This window comes from Pecten maximus, chromosome 17, assembly GCF_902652985.1.
Source record: "Pecten maximus chromosome 17, xPecMax1.1, whole genome shotgun sequence".
NCBI lineage: Eukaryota > Metazoa > Mollusca > Bivalvia > Pectinida > Pectinidae > Pecten > Pecten maximus.
In genome coordinates, this window is record NC_047031.1 from 13,953,216 (window position 1) to 13,969,809 (window position 16,594).

Here is a 16,594-nt window from a genome sequence, read left to right on the forward strand (position 1 = left end):
TTATTTTTACCGGATTTACAAACGCATACGTGATACTGACTATGGGATAGACTAAGCTCCGGACATGGCACGGATTAAAAAAAACGAATAAAAACACTTAAAAAAAAATAGAATGAGTCGCACACATTTGTAGGAGTCGGGCAGCTAACGCCAAAGAAACTTTTTTTTTTTTTTTTTTTGGCCTGGTCACTCACTGTGATTGGTCACTGCAAGTCTTTAGTATTGCCTATAGAATATTTCATGTCTTTATGAAACCTGATTAATACTTTGAAGCAGTTAAAATATCAATTTGATAGCAAGACTAATTTTAAAATCTTTAAGAAATAGAGTTAAAATTTGAAATTGAAAGCAAACGTTGCATGGCTATATGCGGGGAATAGTAAAGTTAACATACCAGTTTACAGTATTGGGTTTGGTTTGGTTTGGTTTGGGTTTTTAGCTCACCTGCCCGAAGGGCAAGTGAGCTTATGCCGTGGCGCGGCGTCCGTCGTCCGTCCGTCGTCCGGCCGTCCGGCCGTCCGTCCGGCCGTCCGTCCGGCGTCAACTTTCCATTCAAGCAACTTCTTCTCAATAACCAAAAGGCCTAGAGACCTAATATTGGGCCTGTAGCATGCTGGGGTGAAGGGCTACCAAGTTTGTTCAAATGAATGACCTTGACCTTCATTCAAGGTCACAGGAGTCAAAAAGGCTAAAATCTTCAAACGACTTCTTCTCAACAACCAACAGTCCCAGGGAGTTGATATTGGGTCTGTAGCATGCTGGGGTAAAGGGCTACCAAGTTTGTTCAAATGAATGACCTTGACTTTCATTCAAGGTCACAGGAGTCAAAAAGGCTAAAAAAAAATTAGACGACTTCTTCTAAATAGCCAAAAGACCCAGGGACTTGATATTGGGTCTGTAGCATGCTGGGGTGAAGGGCTCCCAAGTTTGTTCAAATGAATGACCTTGACTTTCATTCAAGGTCACAGGAGTCAAAAAGGCTAAAATCTTTAAACGACTTCTTCTCAATAACCAAGAGTCCCAGGGACTTGATATTGGGTCTGTAGCATGCTGGGGTGAAGGGCTACCAAGTTTGTTCAAATGAATGACCTTGACTTTCATTCAAGGTCACAGGAGTCAAAAAGGCTAAAATCTTTAAACGACTTCTTCTCAATAACCAAGAGTCCCAGGGAGTTGATATTGGGTCTGTAGCATGCTCGGGTGAAGGGCTACCAAGTTTGTTCAAATGAATGACCTTGACTTTCATTCAAGGTCACAGGAGTCAAAAAGGCTAAAATCTTTAAACGACTTCTTCTCAATAACCAAGAGTCCCAGGGAGTTGATATTGGGTCTGTAGCATGCTGGGGTGAAGGGCTACCAAGTTTGTTCAAATGAATGACCTTGACCGTCATTCAAGGTCACAGGAGTCAAAAAGGCTAAAATCTTTAAACGACTTCTTCTCAATAACCAAGAGTCCCAGAGGCCTAATATTTGGCCTGTAGCATGCTGGGGTGAAGGGCTCCCAAGTTTGTTCAAATGAATGACCTTGACTTTCATTCAAGGTCACAGGAGTCAAAAGGGCTAAAATCTTTAAACGACTTCTTCTCAATAACCAAGAGTCCCAGGGAGTTGATATTGGGTCTGTAGCATGCTGGGGTGAAGGGCTACCAAGTTTGTTCAAATGAATGACCTTGACTTTCATTCAAGGTCACAGGAGTCAAAAAGGCTAAAATCTTTAAACGACTTCTTCTCAATAACCAAGAGTCCCAGGGAGTTGATATTGGGTCTGTAGCATGCTCGGGTGAAGGGCTACCAAGTTTGTTCAAATGAATGACCTTGACCTTCATTCAAGGTCACTGGAGTCAAAAAGGCTAACATTTTTAAACGACTTCTTCTCAATAACCAAGAATCCCAGGGAGTTGATATTGGGTCTGTAGCATGCTGCGGTAAAGGGCTACCAAGTTTGTTCAATTGAATGACCTTGACCTTCATTCACGGTCACAGGAGTCAAAAAGGCTAAAATTTTTAAATGACTTCTTCTCAATAACCAACAGTCCCAGAGACCTAATATTTGGCCTGTATCATGCTGGGGTGGAGGGCTCTCAAGTTTGTTCAAATGAATGACCTTGACCTTCATTCAAGGTCACAGAAGTCAAAAAGGCTAAAATCTTTAAACGACTTCTTCTCAATAACCAAGAGTTTCAGGGAGTTGATATTGGGTCTGTAAAATGCTGGGGTAAAGGGCTACCAAGTTTTTTCAAATGAATGACCCTGACTCACATTCAAGGTCACGTCGATCAAGTATGCTTAAATCTTTAAATGACTTTTAGTGAAAAGCCAAAGTGCAGAGAGACATTAAATTGGTCCTGTAGCATGCTTTCAAATAACTGCAGGATCCATATATGAAAAGATCACTGCATTGCAGGTGAGCGATTTGGGCCCATTGGGCCCTTGTTTTAACGTCCTATTACCAGCTAAGGTCATTTAAGGACGGCCTCCCGTGCGTGCGACATGCATGTGTGTGGCGAGTGCGCATGTGTGCTATGGGACGCTGCCGTATCTTCGTGTTAAGTCTCCTTGTGACAGGCCGGAACTTTTGCCGGTTTATAGTGCTACCTCACTGAAGCATACTGCCGAAGACACCCACGAACGACATTGATGTACATTCAATGTCACAGCAGTCAAACATGCTTAAATTTAAAACATTTTTTCTCTCAATGTCATAAAGAGGTCCAGAGAAGCAGGTGATTCATACAGGCCAATATGGCATCTTGTTTGGTTACTGCATAATATATATATGCGTTATTTCGCATGTAATTATTTGATTATCTAACAGTGTTACACATGTTATAGTTTTGATTATAATCATCTCTCTGAGAAACAAGTTTGAATATGAAAGTCCTTTCATGTTTGGTTGAAAGTGGCTATTTCCTGGTGTAAGAAAGTCATAAGTGTTACTTGCCACCTTCTGTCACCGGATTATTCACTACATTATCTCATAATACAAGGTTATATTTGAAATAAAAATCAAATTTATTTATTTCAAGGCTTTGAGCTTCTGAATACATATTGTTTCGTTGTCACCATCGAATACTTACTTGAGAGTGACTTTTCCGGATTTGACTTTGGTTTGGTTTGGTTTATTTTGTTAAACATCCTATCTTATCTTTTCTCTTTCTCGGTCTTTAAAATTGGTAGTTGCTGCTCCTGCTTAGCGCTCAGCATATTAGGAGTTTAACGACTGGTTCGCCCGTTGTCAGTATAATGTGACCGGGTGGGGTGTGCTGCTGGGTGTCTTAAAAGGACGTTAAACAAAATAAACCAAACCAAAGTCTGATAAGTTTAATCAGTTCTGATATCGGAATCAGCTTGCCATAAGCGCTTTTCAAGATGCATCTGGATATATCCTCCACTCTATCTGCTACGTGAAATCACGAAGGAGAAAAAAATCGGGATCGTCAATGTAATGTTTCTAATTTTATTCCTTTAAGTTCCTTTACAAACTCCCAGACGAGGTAAAAAGCTACAAAATACAAATAAAAACTATTATTAATCAAATGGACAATGTGTTTGTTATCTTTATAATTCTGATACCATAATCTAAATGACTGACTATTCCTTAATAACGATTACCATTGACTGACTGACATTCAATTAAGTTATACGAATATTCAACTACAATATGACAAGTTGGGAGGATTCTAGAACTTACTAGTGTTTATCTAAAAGATTTGACAACTGATGAGGAAATTACGACTTTTGCATAAGCTTAATCAATCTGATGTTTAAGCCAAATAATCATATTCCTGGACATAATATACATCTGTTACAATTATAACAGCCTAAGATCTAGACTGAAGTCCACTGATCTCTACTGACCAGATATCACTTTTGACTAGTTCTATCGCACATGGGCGAAATGACCTGGACGGTATGAGCATGATGAAATTGGCAACAAAATAACTTTAAAATGCACAAGCCATATTATATTACAACAACAATGACATAGCCCAAAATAGAAAAGGTCTATCTCCAGCAATGGCAAAATTCTGTAAGAACAGATCAGCATGTCTCCGCCTAGAGCTAGTCAAATATTTTGGATTTGAATATGTGGTATTTAATGGTCAAAGCACAGACTGTTGTTCAAACTGTGCAGGCAGTGTAAGTGGAAACATCTCTTTGACAGAATAACGACTCAAACAAGATCATCATCTGTCTAATGATCGTCGACAACTACCGGTGTAAATGTATATACATGTACGTAAATGTATTATCCTGGATCAGCATCTTAAACAAGTAACACCCTCACACTGTTTGTGTGCATGAATTTCTGTGATAATTTTGTTAATGTAGCATGTGAGGAGAAGGCTATCCGATACAATGTAGTATGATTTCAGCTACAATAACAGATATCTTTTTTTTAACACAAGCATTTGAAAGGAAAACTTTTACAATGTTGATCATGCATTTGTGTCGAGTTTTGTGACGGTTATTAAGAAATGGACATTTGTTGTGGTACAGATGTACCCTCCATTACATTATATATATAAAGACCATCGTGGGGTATTGACAGTGATATCAAAGAGAATAATAAGTTTTCTTCGACAGAAGACAACTATATATAGGGGTACATATTTCATCAATTATATGTTAACTGGTCATACTGTTACACTGCTAAACTTAGAGGAATTTTGAAAAATATTTACTTTAACTATTCAGTTTAAATAACAAGAATCATAGTTACAAACTAAAAAAAAGGGTATGAAAACTGCATGGAAGCATTTTTATTCAATTCCTATATGTAATTTAAAGATCAAGATACTTAAATTCTATAAGTGAACTTAATTTTAATGTGACATAGAATTTCCATACCTATACATATATTATAACCAATACTGAAATGATGCAAATTGTTATATATTGTGATGTATTACTTTCAGAAAGATGTACATTTAGTTTGAAAAGGGTATCATTTTTACATCTATATTCTAGCAGTCCTCGTTAATCCAGTAAATCTATCAAATTATGATATGGAGATGTTTGTTGGTACTTACAAAGTACTTAATAGTTTTCATATATATTGTAAAGAAAAGAATAGAATTTCAACAGTTCTAGTATGAAGTATGCAAGAAACATACATTCATATACATGAACAGGCATTCATATACATAAAGTTCTTATAAGGACTTTCAAAGTTCAGTAAGAATACTCCATGCTCTTCTACAATAAAAATTATATTTGAAAATTAATTGTGTTAGCATAATGTGCATAAATTTATACATAATTATGAGATCTGAATAAGAAATGATTAAGGCTGTCAAATTAAGTACATTGTATCTTCTGAACCAAAGGACTCAAAATAATTTCCACTCATGGTTGAATTTCCTTCCTATGATTGAATGTTATTTATTCAATAAATTATATGAGTGATACTGTTAAACAAACCTTTTGAGTCCGTGGGAAGGGTAGAGATATTTATGTATTACTACCAGTTATGAAAATAATTAATGAATGTATGTTAAAAAAAAATCATCTATTGTTCAAAGCAAGTATTACAAGTTCATGCTAGCTAACATCATAAAAAGTGCAAGGCAAGTATTACAAGTTCATGCTAGCTAACATCATAAAAAGTTCAAGGTAAGTATTACAAGTTATGCTTGCTAACATAAAAAGTTCAAGGTAAGTATTACAAGTTCATGCTAGTTAACATCATAAAAAGTTCAAGGCAAGTATTACAAGTTCATGCTATTTAACATCATAAAAAGTTCAAGGTAAGTATTACAAGTTCATGCTAGCTAAAATCATCTATTGTTCAAAGCAAGTATTACAAGTTCATGTTAGCTAACATCATAAAAAGTTCAAGGCAAGTATTCCAAGTTCATGCTAGCTAAAATCATCTATTGTTCAAAGCAAGTATTACAAGTTCATGCTAGTTAACATCATAAAAAGTTCAAGGCAAGTATTACAAGTTCATGCTAGCTAACATTATAATATAAGGACAAATGAAATGTACCTGGTATATGATGATACATGTAAGTAATATCAACAGTATGAACAAATGAAATGTATAGCTTTCAATGTCTATTTTAGAAAGTGATTTCTTAATGCAAATTAGTTGTCATCCATCTCATCAAAATTGATATTGAAAAAAATGTAACAAACATATTGGAAGCAAAACCCTTGAAAAAGCAATACACAATTTCTTTGCTGGAAAAACAGATGTTCAAGTCGGACATCTCTAGATTCATCATCATCATCATCATCAGGTACTGGTGGTAAGTCCCTCTGAAGCCGGTCAATGATGTTTCTTACTGTTCGTTTGAAAAGTGGTTTGTTAAAGGCGAATGGAGATTTACTGATGGCTTTGAATCCGGCTAGAGACCTACTTGCATTCTGCCAAATACCTGCTTTCTTCACCACTTTCAACACTGCATCCAGGTCTTCTTCATATGATCTCTTCTTATGAGTTGTTGATATAGTACTGACACTGACCATGGTATCAAACTTTGATACTACATCAAGAATAGACGGTATAGCCTTACATACAGCAATTATAGACTGCTCTGTTTTGTTGGAGCCTAATCCTTTTATTAATTCCTTGAGAGCTTTCACCTCATTTTCCTTTTGCATGTCAGTGGCTTTATTCTTGCCCACACCTCCATGACAATTAACAAAATATCACGCATCCCAAACTCAGGTGACAATACCACTTCTGTTTTCATAACATAATCAATACACTCTACCAGATACTTGGAGAGTACTGAGTGGGAGTAAAAAAGAGTAATCGTGTTTTAGGATGACGTTAGTTCGGATAACGTCCCCTTCATGTACGACATCGGTCATCTGTATCATAACGAAATACCACTGCAGGAAATTTGTGGCATAGTTCTCCAACTCATCTTGAGGTGGCTTGACTGGTCTGATTCGCTGGATGACTAATGGTAAATTGGCAACAGTAACAGTGCAACCTTCGCTGAGGGATGCGGCTGGGGTTGTCATTCACAAGTAAATCAATATAAACCTGACCCTGTACCACAGATGAAACCACTTCTGTAGTGTTATTTCCTATTGATACCTTCATCGGTACTTTCTCATCTGCTGGATCAGGTTTGTCCTGAAATCACAATGATTCACTTTGACATCGGTATATTTATCATGAACAAAGGTTGGTTGGTGTTCTTTAATTGTAATTATGTAATACTACCCACAGCATTTGTGTGTTGAGTAGGTCGTAAACAGATAAAGTAATTCCTACTATTCCATTATTATTATGAGCTCCGATTCATGATTGAAACTCGCATATATCTTTTTCATATAGTAATACCTGTATACTATGAGCCTCATGTTCTAAACAGTAGTCCTTCGGATTTAATATAAACTTAGCTATATCTGTCAAATGTGGATGTTGTGGCAATGTTCAATTTACCTGCATGTCACATTCTATCAAAATAGCATCAAGAATGCAATCCATCACTGCAGATGCCACCAAGGATTTCCCTCCAGTGTGGACTATGGTGGGGTGTGCTGCTGGGTGTCTTCGGCAGTATGCTTCAGTGAGATAGCACTTTAAATCGGCAAAAGTTCCGGCCTATCACAAGAAGACTTAACACGAACATACCGCAGCCTCCCAAAACACACATACGCACTCACCACACTCATGCATGTCGCACGCACGGGAGGCCGTCCTTAAATGACCTTAGATGTTAATAGGACGTTAAACAAAATAAACCAAACCAAACTGCATACATAAATTTGAATATTTAGGTTGCTTTCAAACATAATGCAACAGCTGCCACTCAAACAAAGCTGCCTCTTTTTCGATGACAGTTGGACTGTACACGTCGCAGAGATGTTCTATCTTTTGTGTCCTTTCATATGCTGAGAGATAATTAGAATTGTGTGGACTAAGACCTTCAAAAGCACAAAGGGCTTCAGTGTCAGGAAAGGTAGATAACAGACGATTAACCAGTTCTCCAACAAACATGTTCATTGCTGCCCTTACTTGTTCTCTGTCCTTCTCCTTATCTTTGAAGTCATGACCATTATAAACGATGTATCCACATGGGTCTACCTGTTCTAGAATGACTACAAACGTTGTATAAGGCCCAGGAGTGGTGAGCATGCTCTGAATGGGAACTATGGCAGCATCAATGCTTGATTTAGTCAACACGTAATTTATCTTTTCTTTTTGAAGCTGCAAAGAGCGGAGCCTAAGAATACCAACAACATCAGCCAGAATAGTGGTCAGAGGTAAGAATTTGACAGTTGCCATCTGCTTAGCAACACCCTGAAGGACAGCCCGTCCCTCCATCCCTCTCTCCATAGAAGTGACCTCTAAGGCAGATTTAACAGCAGAGAGGCATCCAGCGAGAGCCTGCACACTGTAAACAAACGACAGCCACCTAGTGAAAAACACCTGTTTGATTTTCCTTGCTGGCCTTGCTTTCCTCAAGAATCCTTTGAAATTTTAGGGGAGAATTTAAGAGATTTGGCAATCTGATTTACTATTGAAATGTATTTGGTGATGAGTGGGACACAGTTAGCTGCCGTTTCACTGACAAGCTGGAGTCAATGGGTCATACAGAGGACAGTGACTAAATTAGGGATGATCCTTTTGAACCTGTAAAAACACACAATTATTAAAAATCTAAATATAACAATCAATATTTATTCTTTTTATTGATCTTTATCAATATTGTTTAAATGACTAATTTGGATTGAAAGTCTATTTTGTTAGATTCTCTATACTCATTATACCTGCTGCCCGCATTGCATGATATCGTAAGAGGCGACTAAATTTGGGGTGTTATCTTTTATCTTAACTTTCTTCTTCCTAATGTCTCTCTTGACAATACCTCACCTATAGCATTTAGTTGAGCGTTCACCCCTGTGAGGAAGGCTTTGGGTTCTGTCCCCTGGCCGAGACAGAGTCTTTAAAAATGGTAGTTTCTACTCCTGCTTAGTGCTCAGCATATTAGGAGTGGGACGACTGGTTCGCCCGTTGTCAGTATAATGTGACCGGTGGGGTGTGCTGCTGGGTGTCTTCTGCAGTATGCTTCAGTGAGGTAGCACTATAAATCGGCAAAAGTTCCGGCCTATTACAAGGAGACTTGACACGTACATACTGCAGCCTCCCAAAACACACATACGCACTCACCACAAGCATGCATATCGCACGCACGGGAGGCCGTCCTTAAATGACCTTAGTTGTTAGACGTTAAACAAATAAAACCAAATTTATAAAGACAAAGTTAAATCCTGGATCAGTAATATTTTAATTTAAAACCTATACTGTTTGTATCAAAATTAAATAATTAAGGCATGTTAATGATGTGATGATTATTTATGATTTCACTAATCACTAAAATAATTGCAGATTTTATGGAGTTAGAATAAATTTGTATTTTTATTCTATCGTCAGTTAATAATTATGATTTTTCTAAATGGAGGCATATAGCAAATTTTTTTTCAGAAAGCCATTGCTGTTACAATTGAAAATGACAGTCTTGAAAAAATTGCAACTTCATCAGTGTCTCAACTGATGAAAGTGTAGATATTTCGAATTCAAAGAAATTGGTGGTGTACATTCGCAGTTTTGACTGCGAGACATTTTTTTTTTCAGTGTTTATTCTTTTTCGTTCTTTTTTCCTAGTAAAGTAAATGCTGTGATGGATATAGAAAATTGTGAAACTGAGAGTATGCCCCCAAATTGAAAAAGATGGATCTTGATTAGCATTATGGTTCAAGTTAAAAATTTGAAATTGGATCTGTTTTCAAGCTATTTCTTTACATGAATGACACAATGTACTATTACATTTTAAGAATTATCATACTCAGTGATTTTTCAGCCTATTTTGGGAAAAATAACTTTCCTGGAAATTGGGAAAAATTTAACGCGGAAAATGATATTTTTGGGAAAAATTGTAAATTTGAATTACAAATAAATTATTATATACATTAAAACAATAAACGAACAATTAAAATTTTAATGGAGATCATTTTGGTTTTGTTTTTTCTATTTTGTTGTGACAGTGTTTACAAGGGTATTTGTCTGTCTTTTTTGTTTTTGAACAAGAGGATCAGAGATCCGAGGTCCTCTGCGGACAAGTGTTCTGGTCCCTCAAAATTAATTCTCATCAAAAGGCGTCAACCTGATTTTGGTTTTCCTTTAAGTAGACCCATGTTGACTTGACAGTCGGTGTCCAGCTCGGCGAAGATACCGACGTAGCAGGCTTTGTCTCAACAATCGGAAGTGGAATGGATGGCATGTACTATGGGTTCTGATAATGCCGTCTGTGTTGGTGTTTTGGGTTTAAATAGTTCAGTCAGGGTTTTGGAGCCCTTGCTGTCGGATAATCGTATTTTCTTTGCGTGGTACTTGCCATTATGTGAGGCCGCCATTTTATGGCGATTCGTGATCACCCAAGCGTTTGCACATTACTTGTATACTAATGGCGAAAACAGCGACCGGGTCAAAATATCCGGAATTGAAATCGGTAATTATTTGGGAATTTCGGCTGGACAATTAGGATTTTTTTTAATGAAATCTCATTGGGAATGGGATCGGTACCCGACTCTATTTATATAGGCTGAAAAATCACTGATACTGCATCATTTCCATTAAATAATTGCTATCCAAAGCTACTGAAAACAAATTATTTGGTACACTAACACTTGGCAATAACAGTTTCTTTAGATGCAGAACTTTTAAAACAAAGACTGAATATCGTATGCTTACAGATTTTTTATTCTGAAAATGATCAAACAAACAAAAATCAATGTTAATGGATAATGAACATCAAACTATATCAACATCTTGAGTTTCATGGAGTATTGACTATGGACTAGAATTTCAAAATAATTAAATCGATATTTATCAACAATTGACAAGTATAAAAAGAATTAAAACAAAATCTGACTCGTAATTGGATTTGGCTACACAAAACTTCAATGTAGACTCAAACTCAAATCTAACTTAATAATATAAATAAGACAACAAAACGAAGTGTAAAAAAACAAAATATCACTAGTAACTGGATTTGTGAAAATAAAAATACCTCATATCACTAGAAATTTAAAAACACTGAAGTCAAATCAATAAATCAACAAAACTAAAAGTATAAAAGCAGAGTATGACTAGTCACAAAAACTGTGAATATGAAACTATAGCATAAAAAGAATATAACTAGTCACAAGAATTATGACCAGCAACTGGATTTTGAACATGAAACTACATAAAGTCTATTTTTAGGAATGAAGCGCTTCTGTTTTCAACAGCTTTGTACAAGGAAACAGCACGTTGATCAAATTCTCTGATCGGTGGCCTTCAATGCTTATCATCAATAGCCCGAGTCTTCAAAATGGTAGTTGCTACTCCTGCTTAGCGCTCAGCATATTTGGAGTGGGACGACTGGTCCGCCCATGTCGGTATAATGTGACCGAACAAAAAGAAATCTGCTAAAATTTCTTGCCAAAACCCATCCTAAACTTCAAACATACCATAAAAAACTCGTAAAAGGCCGTAGCCCCCTTTCTGCCTTTTTTTTAATTTTTTGGTTAAATTTTCCTTTTTTTCTCATTAGTGTGGTTTTTTCCCCCCTTTCCCGTATTTAAACTTTCTGCCCAACTTACAGAAAAAATAAATAAAGTAAAAAGTTGCTTTTTGGATCCCCAGTATAGTATCGTGTCTTTTCGTCGTCTTTTCCCAATTCCCCGGGCTTAAATTGAAAAAATGTCTGATGAGTCGCCTTTCAACAGTTTTTAATTTTACCTTTTGTTTTCACTTCTGTGTTGGACAAAACAACCTCCAGCTTATGATAGTTTTGTTTCTCTTTTTTTAAGGACAAAAAACTGATAGTTCTTACAAAAAGTATCCTCAGGGGGAATGATTTCAGTTTTTCTCAAAACCTCAAAAGGGGCCTTAAGGCTGCGAGGGAACACTAGTTTCCTCGTGTGCCAAATTTTAAATTTGTTGGAATAGATCCCTATTCATAATTGTTTTCAAAATTCAAATTACAAACCTATAGTTAAACTAACAACCGTCGGTCCCCAAATTTAATTTTTTGGGAAACCAAAAAATCGATTGACTTTTTTTACGTACTAACGCCGATGGAATCAATTAATTTAACCTGTAAACCTCTTCACTAAATTTTCCTCCTTTGGAACAAAAAAAGCAAAATTTTGTTTTCCCTTTCCCTTACAAAAGTAAATCAAATCAAAAAAAGGATTATGTATGTTTTTTAGGTATAACCTTTGTTTCATCAAACAAACCCCTGATAAGCAAAGGTACAAAACCGTATCACAAAAATCTCCTAAGGGGTTATGGTTTGGGACAGGGATATAAAAAACTCCTACAGACTAAAAACAACTGTATTAATCATCTACCGGCTGAACTATAATTAGGAAACCATATTAAATTTTAGTTGGCCGTAGAACCCTTTTCTAGGGGACAATCTAACAACAAGAACTGGATTTTAGAACATGTGACAAATGTTGGTGGGAAGGACATGGGCGTTTATGTCAGACAACAATTTCCATTTTTGGGTGCAAGTGTCGATGGACTAATTACATGCTCTGTGTGTGGCTCATGTGTTCTGGAAATCAAATCTCCATGTGGCAAAAAACTCGTTTTGCTGTGAGCTCAATCCAAGTGGTGAACTATCTTCAAAACATAATCACCAATATCACTATCAAGTCATGGGACGAATGGCTGTGTTGAAACTAACCTTGACTGATTTTGTTATCTGGACAGCGAAAGGAATCTCCGTTGGAAAGACTTACTTTTCTTGAATTTGTTGCAGAGCTTTTCACTGAACCCGTCAACGTCGTTTGCACCAATATAAATAGATTGGCAGTGTTAATGACAGCAGTTTCCTGCCTGGTAATGTAATTAGTATTATGAAAGTTTCAAATCTTGTATACAAATTATAATTAAGTTTTTGATGTTTGTACCATTTACATTCTTAAACACCAACTGTGCCGTTGTTGGTGCTGTGACTGTTATGTTGGTGTGTGACAGCAGGTTGTTTGTTAAAATTTGAATCACTTTCTGACTGATCAATATGTTCATACACAAATAGTTGTTAAATTGGACAATATATATCCATCAATTGCTTAAAATTATAAACCAACTACAAAAAAATCACACATAATTCAATATTGTGTGCAAATTTAAGTACATGCATACAATTTAATAGTGCAATGTACACTTGATGACCAATCTTATCTAGTACATTATGCCTGATATGGTGTCATGCCACAAGAGTTTGTTGAGGACTTTATGAGAGTCATCCTATGGTTCTGAGTTTTCAAGTACTTCTCAGATTTTAAAGAAAATACCATTTTAGACTTATGAAATTATATAATGTCAATGGTCAACTGAGTACTCTGAAAATCTGCTAATTTTCAAATACTAAAGTGATTTTCTTTGAACAAAAATATCTAGTGTACAGCAATATGTTTGATTTATATATAACATTCTACATGATCTCAAAGAGGGGTCGTGATGACAGAGTGGTTAAGGTGTACATGTTCAAACATTAATCCACTAGACCTCCTCCTCTGGGCTGCTTCTTCGAAAGCCACATGTGGCAATTGCTAGGTACTAACCATATAGCTTTATGGTTTTTCTACGAGTACTCCGTTTTCCTCCACCTAAAAACATGTTACATCCTTAAATGACCCTGGCTGTTAATAGGTAGTAAAACAAATCATTAAACAATATAATCTAAAAGAGATGTGTTAGTAATATATATATAGAACTGTTAAATATACAAGTTTGTCATGGCACAACATATCATTATTTGTTCAGCTAAATGAACTTCATTAATGGGTAGCCAGGCTGTAATATCTTCAGGATTTTGATTTGTTTCATTTTCATTTCAACAACAATCCTCGGAGCAGCTATTTGTTGTGTTTAAAACAAACTCCTGTACACTCATCTGACAACTAGATGATACAAATGGTGGCATATTTAGAACTATATGTGCAGGAAGTAAATCCCCAACTGTGAAGCCTTTGTCTGCAAGTATAACATCTCCAGGTTCTAACTTTGGTAAGAAGAGGTCACCATCCTTTTGTACAATATGCCTATCTGATGCATGCCCTCCCCAAATTCTGACACAAATGTAACCAAACCATTTGGTGCAACTTCAATTAAAACTTGCATCTATAACTATGCGGACGTCATTTCTGTAAAATGCTTCGGCAAATTGCTTTAAATTTGTTCTCTTGATGGCCATGGAATTAGTATCCATGTATGTATAGCTGTAGAAACTGTCATAACTGAACACAGAAGAAATCTGCTAGAAATTCTTGCCGAAGACCATGCCTCAACTTCAAACATACCATAAAAAACTCGTCAAATGGCCGTAGACTCCTTTTCTGCCCTTTTTTTTTTAATATTTGGTTGAGAATATTTCCTGTTTTCTGCATGTAGTGTGGTTCTTTTTCCCCCTTCCCAGTATGTTAACTTTCTGCTCCATACTTACAGAAAGAAGTAAATAAAGAGTAGAAATGTTGCATATTTTGGATACCCAGTATAGTATCGTGTCTTTTCGTCGTCATTTCCAATTGCCTCGGGCTTGAAAATTGGAACAAATGTCTGATGTAGTCGCCTTTCAACATGTTTTTAATTAACCGTTTGTATTCACTTCTGATGTCTGGACATAAACAGACTCTCCAGCTATATGATAGTTTGTGTTTCTCTGTTTTAAGGACAAAGAACTGATAGTTGCTATACAAGAAGTATCCTCACGGGGAATGATTTCAGTGTTCTCAACCTCAGAATGGCACACTTAAGGTCTGCGAGGTAACACTAGTTTCCTCAGTGTAGCCAGATTAATTTAGTTGGAATAGAGCCCTGATTACATATATTGTTTTCAAAGTGCAAATTACATAGCCTATAGTTAAAACTAATTGAACCGTCTGGTCGCACAAGTTTAATTTTCGGAATCCATAAAGATCGCATTGACTTTTGATCTGTACTATCGCCGGATGGAATGTAGATTTAACACTGTACCGTCTTCACTAATTTTGCCTCCATAGTTGGAACAAAGTAAGCAATATCTGTTTCCTTCCTTGACAATGGTAGAATCTGAAATCAAATAAAAGGATTGATGTATGTTTGTAGGTATATACCTTTGTTCATCAGAGCAACCCGCTGATAATGCAACGGTACACCGGTATCACATACAATCTCCTAAGGGATTACTGGTTGGTACATGGTATATAAACAAAACTCCTACAGACTAGAAAACAAACTGTATATAGATACATCTACAGGCATGCAATGAAATATAAGTTAGGAAACCATATTAATTAGTAGTATGGCCATAGACTCCTTTTCTAAACTACCATATTAGCACCCTAACCCCCGATGCACTGAAACCTATTCTGTATCTGTATGTTTACGTCATAGATTCCCTCTGGGCTATAATGACTAATGCTGGAGGAAAACCACAAGGGAACATGACATTTGTCGGCAAGAAAACAATATATTGAATAATAGTTCCATCGAGAACGTGAATTAATCGAGTACGATCCTGTTATAAGGACGTGCTCATTTCACAGAACTCGGCAAAGAATGGTAGACCTACTTTAGGCTAGTGACAGTATCGTACCTTTATTTTCCTTTCGATCGGCCGTGATATAAGTCAAGATGTTATCACATAACTATAATATACATCGATTCTTTCCTCAGAAATTTCATTCACCGAAGATCTCCAGTCATGGTAAGAAAGATTAGAACTACAGCCAACGGCAAACAGCAACTGGGACGCCGGCCCATGGTTACACCGGAACTACATTCAATAAACATTGAAGAATGCAAACACCTCGAAATCGGACAAAAACCTTAATTGTCAAGTTATACACAGCATTTACTAAATTACAAAAATTATCAATCATGTCATCAATGTCACATTGCGTTTTTGCGTTTATTTCACAAGCTCGTGCTAAAGCGGATGCACTTTCTATTAATTTCGTTTAAATCAATTCATTGTTTTCATCCTTCCAGTCGCTTGCCATTCTCGACTAAGTATCTTTATCCTTTTTATCATATTCGTAGTTTGTCACATAATGTAAGATCAAGAAGAGGTCAACATTGTTTTCATTTTGATAGAATACACTATTCTCTGGAGGAAAGTAACAAATTATTATACAAAGATTAATATCTTTTTTAAAATATTTTAGCATGACAATGCTATTGTGGATTTGATATTCAAGGGATAATTTTTTAATGATTGTTTGTAGAAAATAACCATACCTCCACCTTTGGTCTTTCTTGGAAATAAAAAATCATAATAGCCTGGTATATCAAAAACATCTTCCCCTAATCCAACAATCTGTTAACCAAAATATATCCTTATTATGGGTTATATAAAACAAAATCGGGTTCGTCAAGTTTGCTACACGTTCCTTTGCCAATGTTCCATGATACAATGTGATGATGGTCACTCGCCACGTATCCCTATTTCTTAGGTATCGGAATGCTTTGGGAGTTGGACAGTGTCAGAGGCAGTATTTGAGTCGTTTTGACGGTACGGCCGAGGCATTGGGTCATGGATGTTGCTGTCTTGTTGGGGCGGATATCGGTTTGTCGAGGATGACTGTGAGT